The sequence below is a fragment of the Suricata suricatta genome, chromosome 11 (assembly GCF_006229205.1).
Source record: "Suricata suricatta isolate VVHF042 chromosome 11, meerkat_22Aug2017_6uvM2_HiC, whole genome shotgun sequence".
Taxonomy (NCBI): Eukaryota; Metazoa; Chordata; class Mammalia; order Carnivora; family Herpestidae; genus Suricata; species Suricata suricatta.
The window spans coordinates 77,510,758-77,525,111 of NC_043710.1; the positions used below are offsets into that span (position 1 = coordinate 77,510,758).

General features: G+C 34.9%; 1 protein-coding gene across 1 annotated transcript in view; it reads left to right on the forward strand.

The window, feature by feature from the left end:
• CNTN5 (contactin 5) overlaps positions 1-14,354 on the forward strand; it is a 1,016,132-nt gene that overhangs the window by 40,776 nt on the left and 961,002 nt on the right. Inside the window, exon 2 of the mRNA XM_029915651.1 lies at positions 7,185-7,322. The gene's annotated coding sequence lies outside the window, so the exon portion shown is untranslated. The remainder of the gene's footprint in view (positions 1-7,184; positions 7,323-14,354) is intronic.

Consider the following 14,354-nt stretch of genomic DNA (forward strand, 5'->3'; position numbering starts at 1 on the left):
GCTCTCTCACTCCTCCAAAAAATAAATAAATAAATAATAAATAAGTACTGTTAATAATCTCATTGAATCTCTGTTTAGTAAAGTATGTGATCAAACCAGGTAATCTCATATCCACTTGTCCACTGATGTACCTTGTTTGTTGTTAAGTGTGGCCACAGATCCTATGCAAAATTATGCAAGGTCTGTATCATGGCTCAAAAACTTGGTAACTTCTTTGAGAGTAGTGCTGGCTGAAGACTTCAGGGTAAGAAAAAGAAACCCGTACCTAAAATATGTGTTGATTGTCGTGTTCCCTCAGTCAGCCCCACGTTGGGACGTCACTTGTCGGGTGCCTTGCCCCAGCCAGTGGGGTGGTAAATCTTTGCGGGTCCATTCCTGAGGGAGGGAGAGAGAAATAGGTGAGGCAAGACAAGCGTTTTCTGATCAAGCCTCTTCTTCTTTATTGAGAAAACACCGTATCTTATAAAGGTTTCGAGGCGGGAAAACAAGGCAGCTGACCTAGGTCGGTTGCTAGGAAACAGGGTTAAGGGATTAAGGCTGGAGTAAAAGAGGAACCAAACTAAGGTTTTTAGCACAGCGCTGAAGGGCCGGTACCACCCTGCCTGTAGGCGGTTGATCTTTGATCTTCTGCCTTCTCCTGACAGGGAGTGGCGCTCCCCTGCCTATTTTTGTAACTTCCCTCAGGGAGTGACATTTCCGGCTAGCAAATGGCCAAGCGGCTGAATCTTTGCAGCTTCCCACAGTTGATTCTAGTTAGGGAGAATCTCTTCCCCTTCCAGGTTGGAAGGATATCAATGTATTTAACTTGATACCGGGAAGCTAGTTAAAATTTTTTTGGAATATGGCCAAATTGGTGGAAGTCAGTGGAGGGCTCAGTGTGGGTTGGACATTCTATAATGGTAGTAGTTGGATCCACTTTATTGTATAAGTTCTCATGTTGATGGGCCCATACCTAACCTCTGTCTTTGACAAGGTTGCCACTTTGTTCATGAGTCCCCATGCTAATACTAGACTGGCTGATAACCTGGACTGGCTTTAATTAGTTGACTAAGCCATTCTGTGTATTTGTTATTTTAATGTCTCTTTCTTAATGGATGGTAAAATGTCCATCTCATATGTAAACATACGTTAACACAATACAACAAATGAGGTGGATTAAACAACAGAAATTTATCTCACAGTTTAGGAGGCTGGAAGGCCAAGATCAAGGTGTTGCTAGGTTTGATTTCTTCTAAGTCTCTCTTCTTGGCCGACAGATGACCACCTCCTTTCTGTTTTCACATGATTATTACTCTGCCTATGAAAGTTTCTGGTTCAAATTTCCTTTTATAAGGACACCATTTATATTACATTAGGGCCTACCTAAAGACCTCATTTTAATTAATCACCTCTTTAAGACCTTATCTCCAAATATGGTTACATTCTGAGGCCCTGGGGATTAAGACTTCAATATGAGTTTTGGAGGGGCACAACTGAGCCCAGAACACCAATCTTTTAATTTTTCCCTTTAGCCCCAGAAAAATGACCCAAACCATTTGCCACTGTCCACTTTGTTTTTTAATCTATTCTTAGTTTAGGTTATTTCTCTTTCAAGAGAAATTGGATGACCAGGTTCACTAACTAATGAAAGAATTCCCCCCTACCCCCCATCCTCTATCCCTCACCCCTGATCCTGATATCTTGCAGAGTCGGCCTATCATTGTATGTGCTCTTTTCAGGATACATATACACACTTAAGGGTACCTCACTTCTTTTTTTATAATTTGTTTTTACTGTTTTTATTTATTTTAGAGAGAGAGAGAGAGAGAGACAGCATGAGCAGGGGAGGGTCACAGAGAGAGGGAAACACCGAATCTGAAGAGAGACTTCAGGCTCTGAGCTAGCTGTCAGCACAGAGCCTGATTCAGGGCTCGAATCCACAAACGGTGATATTATGACCTGAGCCAAAGTCGGACCTGAGCTAAAGTTGGATGCTTAACTGACTGAGCCATGCAGGCACTCCGGGTACCTCACTTCTTAATAGGAATTTTAATATGCAAATAAGTTCTTCAGGTTGTCAAGTCATTTGAAGAACAGAGCAGTACTGAATGTTGTTTTGGAGTTAATATATTGTCAAAAAACTTTAAGTATCAATTAGGTTCTAAATATAAGCTTATTTTTCATGTTAAATTCATTTATTTATTTTTATAATCATCCCATTGGAGATGAAAAATTAAAAGAAGATTTTATTAAAAGCAGTCACCTGCAAAAAGTCCTGAAAGATCAACTAAAAAAAAAAAAAAGATACATCCTACACACTTTGGAGATAATTAGAAGTAGAGGAATTTAGGAACATAGAAAAGGAAAATACCAGGTGATTTTTTTTTTTTACAATTTTAAGCTGGTTTTAAAGGACTGGGCTTTTTTCCCTGTGTGCAAAATCTATGTTAAAATGAAAAAGAATAGCAGACTCACATAAGATAAATTCACGTTGACCAAAGGTGAGTGAAGCAGGGTTATGAATAATGAGACAACAGACCTTCTTTCTGATTAATTCACCTAGGATTTCTAGGTGAAGTTTGATCTAGTTTTAAAAGAAATGGAGAAAAAGATAGGTTGCCAAAGGTTATCTTTTACAAGGTAGAAAGAACTTGAGATATAGCAACTAACATATGTACAACTTTCTCATCTATTATTTCTTGAAACTTTTATTATAATCCTTTGCGTACAAGAGGATCTCACATCATTATTTGCATTTTACGTCACTAGTTCAGAAATGCTAAATTACTTTCTCTGGATCTAAGAGTGTGGCAGAAGCCTAAGGAAATATTACTGACTCCAGACATAGTAGTTTCTTCACTACAGGCATGAGCTAACTAAGAATGTAAGAGTGAAAGATTTTGTTTCTGAGAAGCATATTGAAGGGGGAAATTTAAAAACAAGAATCACAACAACACAACTCATAATTGTATTTTCATGTTTTGCTATATTAATTCATAAATAAAATGGGAAAATAATACTTAGTGATATTTATTAAATGTTCAAAATATGTCACACATGTTCATAAATTTCTGTGCATTATCTCATCTAATTCATCATTAATTCTATGAAACAAGAAACAAAAATAATGTGCCATGTCTTCATTAAGACATTATTGTCATTAATGGTAATGCTGAATTCTTACTTATACGTAATTATTCCAAAAGAAAGCCCAAACTGAAAGAAATATGACTCTTTGCTTAGTTACTTAGGTAACTATCACTCTGCCAAAGTTTACAAACTTTAGGAAAAAAAGTCCAGGTGTTTATCAATTTAATTTTTTCAATGAAAAAAGTCATTGTTCTGTTCTAGTGTTTTATTTAGTTTTTATATCATATATTCCTGCTATAATCTTTATTATTTACCTTATTCTGCTGTCATTAGGCTTCATTTATTATTCTTTTTCCAGCTTTGTTAGGTCTAAGGTTAGATTCTTATTTGAACTTGTTCTTAGTGTCTGAGATATCTGTATTGCTATATATTTCCCTCTTATGACCACTTTTCCTGCATCCCAAAGGTTTTGGAACTTCATGTTTTCATTTTTTTGGTTTTCCTATATTTTTCAATTCTTCTTTAATTTCCTGGTTGACCCATTCATCCTTTAGTAGCATGTTCTTTAACATCCATATATTTGAGGTCTTTCTATTTTTGTGTGTGTGATTATCTTCAGGTTTCATAACATTTTAGTTAGAAAAGATGCATGGCATGATCTCAATCTTTCCTATTTGTTGAATCCTCATTTGTGACTTAGTATGTGATCTATTTTGGAGACTATCCTATATGCATTTGAAAAGAATGTGTATTCTGCTGCTTTATGATGAAATATCTGGATATATCTGTTAAGTACATCTGATCCAGTGTGCCATTCAAAGCCATAGTTTCTTTGTAATTTTCTGCTTAGGTAATCTGTCCATTGATGGAAGTGGGTTGTTAAAGTCCTCTACCAGTATTGTACTATTGTCTATTAGGGTTTTTTTGTTTGTTTGTTTTACATTTTATATTGTTGTATATATTTGAGTGCTATCGTGTTGGGGACATAAATATTTATACTTGTTAGATCTTCTTGTTGTATTGTCCCCTTTATTATGATATAGTGCCCTTCTTTGTCTCTTGTGCAGCTTTGGTATAAAATCTAGTTTGTATGATATAAATATTGCTACTCTGGTTTTCTTTTGATGTGTATTTGTATGATAAATGTTTCTTCATCCCCTCACTTTAACTACAGGTGTCTTTGGGACTGAAGTTTGTCTCTTGTATGCAGCATAATGATGCACCTTCTTTTATTTATTCTTTCTGACACTCTATGTCTTTTGATTGAAGTGTTTAGTCCATTGACATTTAGGGTAGTTATTGACAGATATGTAATTAGTGCCATTTTATTACTTGTTTTCTCTTTTCAGATTTTCTCTGTTCCTTTCTAATCTTTGTCACTTTGGTCCTTGCTTCACACTCAATGAGTCTCCTCTAGTGTTTTTGTACCACTGTTGTAGTGGTCATGAACACCTTTATTTTCTGTTTGTTAGGAAACTCTATCACTCCTTCTATTCTGAATGATATCCTTGCTGTTTAGAGTTTTATTGGCTGCAGTTTTTTCCCATTCAGGATGTTGAAAATATCATGCCACTCCATTCTTGTTTGCTAAGTGTCTGTTGATAAGTCTGCTATTAACCTTATGGTTCTTCCCTTGTAAGTTAGGGACTTCCTTTCTCTTGCTACTTTTAGGTTTTGTTCTTCATTGCTGTGTTTTGCAAATTTAATGACAATATGTTTTGGTGTTGGCCTGCTTTTATTCATTTTCATGGAACATCTCTCTGCCTCCTGGATGTGAATATCTGTTTCCTTCCACAGATTAAGGATGTTTTCAGCTATTGTTTATTAAAATAAACATCCCCTCCACCTTTTCTGTCTTCTTCTGAGAGTCTTATGATATGAATGTTAGTACATTTGATAGAGTCACTGAACTACCTATGTCTACTCTCAGAATCCATGATTCTTTCTCTCTTTTGTTCAGCTTCATTTTTTTCATAATTCTATCTTGGGACTTGCATTGGTCTACCGGGGCAGGGTCTCACTGTGCTGTGACTGATGTGGGTTTGACCCAGAAGGGCAGTCGCACCAGAGTGCAAGGGTGTGGGGTTTGGAGCAAAGCAGGCTCAACAGCCAGTGTCTGGGTTAGCTGCCCTGAGCAAGTGTGTCTGAGCTATGCTGAGGGACAAGGGAGTGAAATGGTGCCCACCACCTCCTTTGTCCCAGGAGAGGCAATGTCACTTCTCACAGATACACCCCAAGAAGAGGAAACAGTCTCCTCTCCTGTATCTTAGGTGATTCTCAAATCATGCCAAGTGTCCTGGGGTTGCTTGCCTGCCTTCTGTCTAGGACTACAGCAGCACCCTCAGGTGTCCATCCTAGCCAAGGCCACAGACCTCTAAAACTCTAGCCATTGAGCCCTGCTGTTTGAAAAGCCTCACAAAAATCAGCCCCTCTCATTTTCCCATACAATAGGTTTGGGGAAATGTTTTTCCTGTGGGTTTTCCTGTGTGCTCCCCTCTCTCTTGCCTTTGTGACCAGGGCTACCTCTCTTCCACAGCCCCTGTGATCTGTTACTCCCCCAAAATACATCCTACTTTCTCCTTCCTCCCCCAAAACATGTCTCTGAACTTCCTACATTTCTTTTTTTTAATTTTTTTATGTTTTTAATTTATTTTTGAGAGACAGAGCCAGCAGGGGAGAGTCAGAGAGAGAGGGAGACACAGAACCTGAAGACAGGCTCCAGGCTCTGAGCTAGCTGTGAGCACAGAGCCTGATGCAGGGCTCAAACCCACAAACCATGAGATCATGACCTGAGCCAAAGCCGGACGCTTAACTGACTGGGCCACCCAGGTGCCCCATGAACTTCCTACCTTCCTTAATATGGCCTTTTATTTTCCCCTAGTTGGGCATTTTGTTTGATTAGTCGATCTCTTTTTTAGAATGATTTGATAGTTCTATAGCTGTGTTTGAAGGATATGGCAAACCTAAGGTCCTACTACACCATCATCTTAGCTCTACCAACCTACTTCAGCTTTATAGGAGTACAATTGATATATAAAATTATAATATATTTAAAGGGTAAATTATGATGATTTGATTTACACATATATTGTGAAAGATTTCCCCTAACTAATTAATACATCCATCAGCTAATGTATTCATATTTTTTGTGAGAATATTTAAGCTCTACTATCTTAGCAGATTTCATTTGCATAGTAGAGTGTTATCAACTATAGTCACCATGTTTTACAGCAGATCCTCAAATTTTTCACCTTATAGCTAAAAGTGTATACTTTTACCAACCTCTCCTTTTATCATCCATCCTCCAGCCCCTAGCAATCACTTTTTGACTCTGTATTTATGAGTTTGACTCTTCTATTAACTTTGGATTTAGTTTGTCCTTTTTCTAGTTCCTTGAAGTGTAAAGTTAGGTGGTGCATTTAAGATATTTCTTTTTTCTTTACGTAGAATTTTTTTTCTTTGCACTACGCTTTTATATTGCTTTTACCACAGCCTGTATATTTTAATATGTTGTATTTCCATTTTCATTTATCTTAAGGTATTTTTTGATTTCTTATTTGATTTCTTCTTTGACACATTTTTTTAAAAATTCAGTAGCCTGTTGTTTAATCTCCATGTATTTTTTTAATTTTCCAGTTTACTTCTTATAATTGTTTTGACTTTCATACCCCTGTGGTCAGAAAAGATATTTGATATGATTTCAATATCCTTAAAGTGTTGACTTATGTTGTATAACATATTTCTAATCTAAAAAATTTCCATGAATCCATAAGAAGAAAGCATATTCTTCTGCTGTTAAATGGAATGTTCTATAAATATGTTAAGACCATCTGCTCTTGTGTGTAAAGTCTAATGCATCTATATTGATGTCCTGTATTGCCTGTATTATGTGTTAAATGTTTTAAACTATTGAAATTTATAAAAATTGGATTAAAGTAATATTATTTTGTGTTTATTATAAAATATAAATTACAGAGGATAAGTAGATCTGAAAAAACAATGACTAAATAAATAAGTAGGACTTAAAGTGTTATAAATATGTGTTGATATGGTTAAACAGTATAGTAGGATATGGTCATTTCTTATATAACTAAATAGAGCCTGTTTCTTAACAGGTGGCCTTCAAGGATTGCAATTTATGTCATTCAAGATCTACTAAGGATCATTTTTGCATGACTATTGAAAAAGGATATCTTTACAGAAACGAGTTCTTTTTTGAAGTTTATAACTTGGACCCTGTTTTCAGAAAGCAGGTACAGTTTGTCTTTTATTATTCTGCCTTTATAATTGAAAGGAATGTTGAATGGAAAAATACATAAAACCTGAATATATCATTTATGAAACTTCTTAAAAATAGCTTAATATGTTATTATTTTATATACTCAAAATAAGTGTTTTATCTTTAAATAGAAAAAAACCTTGATTATGTCAGTTAAACATTCTACAAATATTCTAGAAAGAATATTAATGTAAAAATGGTAAAATATTTTCTTTATTAAATTTATGGTTCTATATACACATGGCAAGCACATGAATATTGTATTAAATTGCTGGAAACAATAAGAGAAATAGTACTTCGATATACAATCCTATTTCTTCCTCAACCATACTATAATGTGGTAGTGGATGATTTTGTTCCTTTTGGTGGCTTGAATGTGAAGACTTGCTTATGTTTATATATGCAAGAAGTCATGAGCAGAATGAGTTTGAGTCATTCCTTCATTAATAAAAAACTTCTGGATAAAAGTGATTTTTATGGTGTTTGCTCAGAAGCTCCATGGCCTTATTTATTATACAATAATCCAAAGCATTAAATACTTATTGCATCTATTTGCATCTAGTCCTTTAAAATTAATACTTTAAAATTTTTTAGAATATCTGATTAGATCCATATTTACTAATAATGATCAACAGGTCATCTCAAATGAAATCTACCATGTACTGCTTAACTATAATATTTATGGTGTATCTTTAGATAACCAACCAAAGAGGTAAATTCATTTTTATATAGAATTATTTATCTTTATTTTCTAATTATTTATAAAATATTGAGAATATCACACCCAATTTTAGGGCTTCCATATATCTATCCATTAATTTGTCAGGTTAATTCAAGTTAATTGATTCAAAATATTGGAAAGTATTTTACTCAGCCTACTGTATGTTTTCAGTATCTTCAGGCTTGAAAATTAGAGTTAAAGAAAGAAAGTAACTAAATCTGAATCTGGGGGTAATTCTGAAGGACAGTGTATGTGTCAAGAGTTTAACAGTGTAATTTTAATTTCACAAGTCAGGCCCAAATTCAGGAAGGTAACTGCAGAAAATTTTGTATATCAAGTACCTTTCATTCATTCCATTAAATCATATCAGCTTGTCATTTTTATTGAAGGCCCTAATAGAAGACCCTTATAGCACAAGGTATCCTTAAATTAATTTTGTCGAGAAAAACAACCATAAATTTGACATTTCCCCTAAGAATGGAAAACAAGGAAATAGAAGTGGGTTGAGGGGTGCCTGGGCGACTCAGTCGGTTAAGCATCCAGCTTTGGCTCCAGTCATGATCTCACAGTTCATGGGTTCCATCCCTGCGTTGGGCTCTGTGCTGACAGCTAGCTCAGAGCCTGGAGCCTACTTCAAATTCTGTATCTCCCCCTCTCTCTGAGCCTCCCCTGTTCACGCTGTCTCTCTCTGTCTCTCAAAAAAAAAAAAAAAAAGCATTAAAAAAAAAAAGTGGATTGGAAGTCTCTAACAGTGAAAGTCTCTGAGAGTCTTTTCCAACCCATGGAAAAGAATAGATTTCCATAAATTAGTCTCTTGCTACATTCTAATATTAGACACAATTTTCAGCCAAATTTTGCCATCATAGTTCTATTTGTTGCAATAAAATGATCTCAGAATAGGTTATATATAAAAATAAAAATAAAATAATAATGTGTGTCTTATTTACAAATTATGTATATACCTCTTGGAAGGTATATAAAATATTTCATCCTTAACTCTTAACTATTAGAACATCTTATCAAATCAAAGCCTTTATTAACTCAGCACTTCTGTGATATCTGTGAATACCAGAGATAAATTTTATGTAGACACCTTAATTAGATTTTTTAATGTTAGAAACCATTTATTTATGGTGCTTGTGACATTTTCAAAGGAAAACAACTAAACACAGCATAGCAGCTCTAGGTAAGATGACTTTGGATCTAATGCTTACTTTTAGATGGATGATTGATATGCAATTTAAATTTATGGTAGACATATCAGCATATGGAAATAGAATGGAGTAAATGTCTTTGCCACCTGTAAACTGGTGCACTCTATCTATTACCAGCTGAATTGTATTAAATTCAAGTAATTCAACAGAACTTTAATTAATCTTTGAGAAGAGACTTTTTTCAAGCTATTAATAAATCCAGGTTTCAAATTGAGAATATAGAGCTTACTTAAATATACAGGGAACCTATGGAAGCAGATTTGGCATAGCACAGTTCTCTCTTGTTAAGTCACTCTTGTTATTGCTCTGCCCACCTAATTGAAAAGCATATTGGTAGAATAGGAAACAATTGAAACAAATGAGACAGACTGAGCACTCCAAAAAGACATAAGTGAATTAGAATTGATGAATCTGATGAGAGTAGATTCATGGTGTCACTTTAAATAAATCCCCATTTCATTCATGTACTTGCACCTAATCTGTCACTACAACTACTAAAAACATTCAAGGGAGACACTGACAGTTTTATCTTGACACAGTCAACTCAATCCCTGCCATAATAAGAGGCAACATATATTAAAAGGGGTCCTGAGTTCATCCTCTGAGAATGAAATGTTTCACTCAATAACTTACACAACTTATATCCAGTAGGCAATGGCTCCATTCCAAAAGATCTTCAGTCCATTAGAGAAGAGCCTGAGTGGCTATAGGCTTATAGATTTTCAGAAATGGCAGAATTTTCACCTATTGAAAAAATGTCTATTCCTTACTATCAGTGTATCAGTCATAGAGTACTACAGCTGATAAAAATAAATGGATGTTCTCCCAATTTCAAAAATAGGAAGTTAATTTTTATCCTAATGGTCTTTTTAATTACATTGAAATTTGAAAGGAAAAAAAAAACCTTTTCACATACATTAATTGCTACATATATATTATGTATGTTAACAAAGATGATTTGAGTTACTACCAAGGGATTGTTTTCAGTATCAGTTTATTCATAGAAAACATGGTGAATTAATATTTCTCAAGTTGAAATTTCTAAGGAAGGGAAAGGAAACTGGGTTTTTCCAAAGCAAGAGGGAAAAAATAGTAATAAATTTTGATGTGAGAATGTGACAGTGCCTAGGTTTTGTAATGCATAAAAGTTTGTTACCATGATGCAAAGAATTCATAAATTGTAAACATTCAAACACTTCAAGTAGTATGAATATATGCAAAATACCACACACATGATACTTGTCCATTAAGTAATAAGTTTTATTAAATATTTATATAGTGGAAAGAATTAACAGAAACAGAGAAAATACTGATGTGTAAGGTATGTCATACTTTCCTATACTTTTTAAATGCCAAGGAAGACTGAGCATGAAAACTAACAAACAGCAACAACAACAAAAACAGAATGATTTTTCTGGAGCAGTTTTCAAATATAAGAAATTTTCTGTCCAATGTTGCTTACATACCAGCAATTGAAACCCTTAGCCTGAACACTCAGTTACCTGAACACTTCAAATCTATCCTACAAAATATATGAGAGGATGTATCACTACCAGTAAATGTCTGAAATTCTAAAATTCAGTTAGTCTCTCTGTATCCCAGACAGACACTGATTAATAAGATATCGACTTTTCCCTAAAATCTGTCACATTTGCTGAATGTATTGAGGTCGTTTTGACAAATGGAACAATTACAGGCTTTGGAATAAAGCTGACCCAGGATTGAATCCGCTGTAAACTTGCTAGCTGTAGAAACTTGGCTTAATAGCCCTGGGCCGCAAGGTGCTTTCAGCTTTAATAAGTGGATAAGGCCTCATTTTGCAATGGTGCCAGTAGTTGAAATTAAGCAAGTCCGTCCGTCCGTCTGTCTGTCTGTCTATCATCTATCATCTATCAATCACCTCTCTCTCTTTATCCAGACTCCTCTCTGTCTCTGTCTCTCTCTGTCTCTCTCTGTCTCTCTCTGTCTCTCTCTCTCTCTCTCTCTCTCTCTCTCTCACACACACACACACACACACACACACACACACTTACACATATATTTGGAGTTTGGTATCTGAAAAGTGTATAACATGATTAATATTGTGAAAGAATGAGTACTATACTATTTTGCCACTGAGTAGGACAAAACTTTATGTAGTATGACAAGTTAAAAAAGGAAGGAAGGAAAAAGGAAAGAAGGAAGAGAAGGAGTTAGAGAGTGTAGGAAAGAGATAAGGAGGAAAAAGTAAAGAGGAAAAGGAAAGAGGAAAGACAGGAAAAGGAAGGAAGGAAGGAAGAGATAGGGAGGAAGGGAGAGAGGAAGAAAATGAAGGGGAAAAAAAGAAAGAAAGATGGAGGGAGTAAGAAAGAGGGTAGGGGCAGGGGAAAAAAGTGGTTACAGCTCCTTTTTTGGGTATTAATAACATGTACATCCTTGGGCCGTTGTGTTACACAATTAACATAGAAAAGTGATCCATCTGTCATAAATATTAGAAAATGACATACAAAAGAAAAAAGCTCCCGTTTATAATTGAAACAGTGCTGGATTTTGTTGACACATAACACTATTTCCTCATTCTTGTCCTCTCCAATGCATTAAGGGGCCTGGGGGGCTAATAGCTGTACCAAGATTCAGTGGCAAACATTAGATATCAAAGGTAGAAGAGAATCAGAAATCGTATCATTGTCCTTCCAGGAACAATGGCCCCAGATGGGGTTTTGTTCTTTTTGGTATCATATGTCTCAGTGCTTAAAGCTATGATCATTGCTGGCAGTTATTTATCGTTTTTGTGGTTTCTAACTGAAATCTAGCAGTTAATTGAAGATTTTGCAGTGTTTTGTCCTGACATTCATTCCTTCAGACCTTCTAACAGTTATAAGCACCTAATGTTTACATTTCTTTCTGCCATGACTTAAAATACCATGACTTTTTAAAACAAAAGTTGCTAATCTTGACAGATAAAGAAGATTCCTAAAAATAAGCAAACAAAAAAGTAGACACATACACACATAAGCCTAAACGAATGCATTAAAACAGAGATATATCATGTTCATAGATGGGAGACTCAATTTCATTAAAAGTATTACCCCTTACTCAGCTAGTTTTATTTTGATGCAATTTTACAAATAATTGAGATACTGTATTAGTGGGATAGAGTAGGCTCTGGAGGTAGGCCTCTGAAATAAAATAGCACAGATAATGTTCTGTGTCTTCATAAAAATTTGGTATACAAGCAACCTAATGCTGCAGATCAGTGGAGAAAGAGTAAACAATCTCAGAGTTTGCTCCAGTAGAATAGGTTATCCATAAAAAAATAATAATAAAGTCAATCATGCGTCTCTGTATGCCATGCAAAATAAACAAATAAATAATTCAAGTTAGATTTAAAACCTAAATTGAAAAAGCAGAGTTTTAAACATTAGGAAGAAATACTGGTATTAATTTCATGACCTTAACATAAAGAAATATATTTTTAAACACGAAAAACAGTCTGTGAATCAACACAAGGACAGATGTGGCTACAACTAAAAAAATTTCAAAAAAAATAAGATTATGGTGAAACATCTTTTGTACCCAAAGTTTAATAGCTCTCTTTTACTTGTAAAATAAAAACAGATTTTGATGCTGGCAATTAGTACTTTTCCTAGATCTGCTGTAGAAAAACTTTGCAAGTTTACATTTTACCAACATGGTAGATTGTTGTTTTGTCTTTATCTCTTTCTGTATCTTTATTATTTGGCATTTAACTTTTCAGTTCTTTAATTTTTTTTGTTTATTATTTTTGAGAGAGCAAGAGAGAGAGATAGAGAATGCTAGTGGGGGAGGGGCAGAGAGAGAGGGAGACGCAGAATCAGAAGTAGGCTCCAGGCTCTGAGCTGTCAGTACAGAGCCCAATGCAGGGCTTGAACTCATCAGCTCACCAGCTGAGAGATCATAACCTGATCTGAAGTCAGATGCCTAACAGACTGGACAACTCTGGCTCTCCCAGTTCTTCTTAATAAAGCAATAAAATGTATTTACCTGCCCTTTGACTTTGGGTTTAACCATGTGGCTTGCATTGGTCAATAGAATGAAGCAAAAGTCCTAGTACACTAGCCCTAAGGCCTTAACATTGCATATATCCATGAACTCTGTTTCTCTTTTCCCATCACCATGAAAATAAGGAGAAAAAGAGTTATTTATGGTATAGCCACCCCAGGTGAACCATCCCAGCTAAGCCTAGTCTCAGCCATCCTACATAAGTAAGTGATAATAATAAATGCTTGTTGTTTTAAAACTGAATTTGGGGGTGGTTTATTATGTAACCATGGCTAACTGATTCAAGTATTATGTTGTGTCTCTCGTTCCTGCTACTCATTATCGATAAATCTGCATTTCACCATTCTTCCCTAATTTCACTTCTCTCATTATTAATCTTATCTGGTATTCCTTTATCCTCAGTTTCCCCTCTTTTCATGTTTGAGATCAAGGTCAAATGCAACCATTTCCATACTATGTGTCAGTTTCTTTGGAATTGTTTTATGGAAGGCTTATGCCACATACTGAATGATATCCATATTTGCTCATCTATTTTTATTTCCCATACAGTATATTTTAAGGCTAGATGCTTTAATCTTATACAAATCTGCACCTTCCATATAGTTTTATACACATTATATTTTTAATACTTGAACAAAAACTGCGTAATAATAGATATTAGATTTTTAACACAGATTTTTATGTTAAATGGAGAAATTAATCTCATTTACAAATTATCTTTCCAGATTTAAGTTTTGCTCTTACTTTTCTATGGGGACTATGATTCAGAGAGAGTGCAAATGTAAATAAGGCACGTTGACAATCATGCCTCTACAGATGTTAAGTAATCTTTAAATAATGATCCTTAGGGCTAATATGTCAAAATAAGGAAGTGGAAAATCCCTCAGCTGATGTATGGTGAGTTAGCTAATTAGACTATTAGCAGTAAAGATTACACTGTAAATGGTTTTTAAGTGACACTATTCTGCCTTAGTAAACTTTAAGAGGTGATAGCTAGCTTTCAAAAAGTGGAATGCTTTTGCATGAATGATACATTTCACTTAGCACAGCA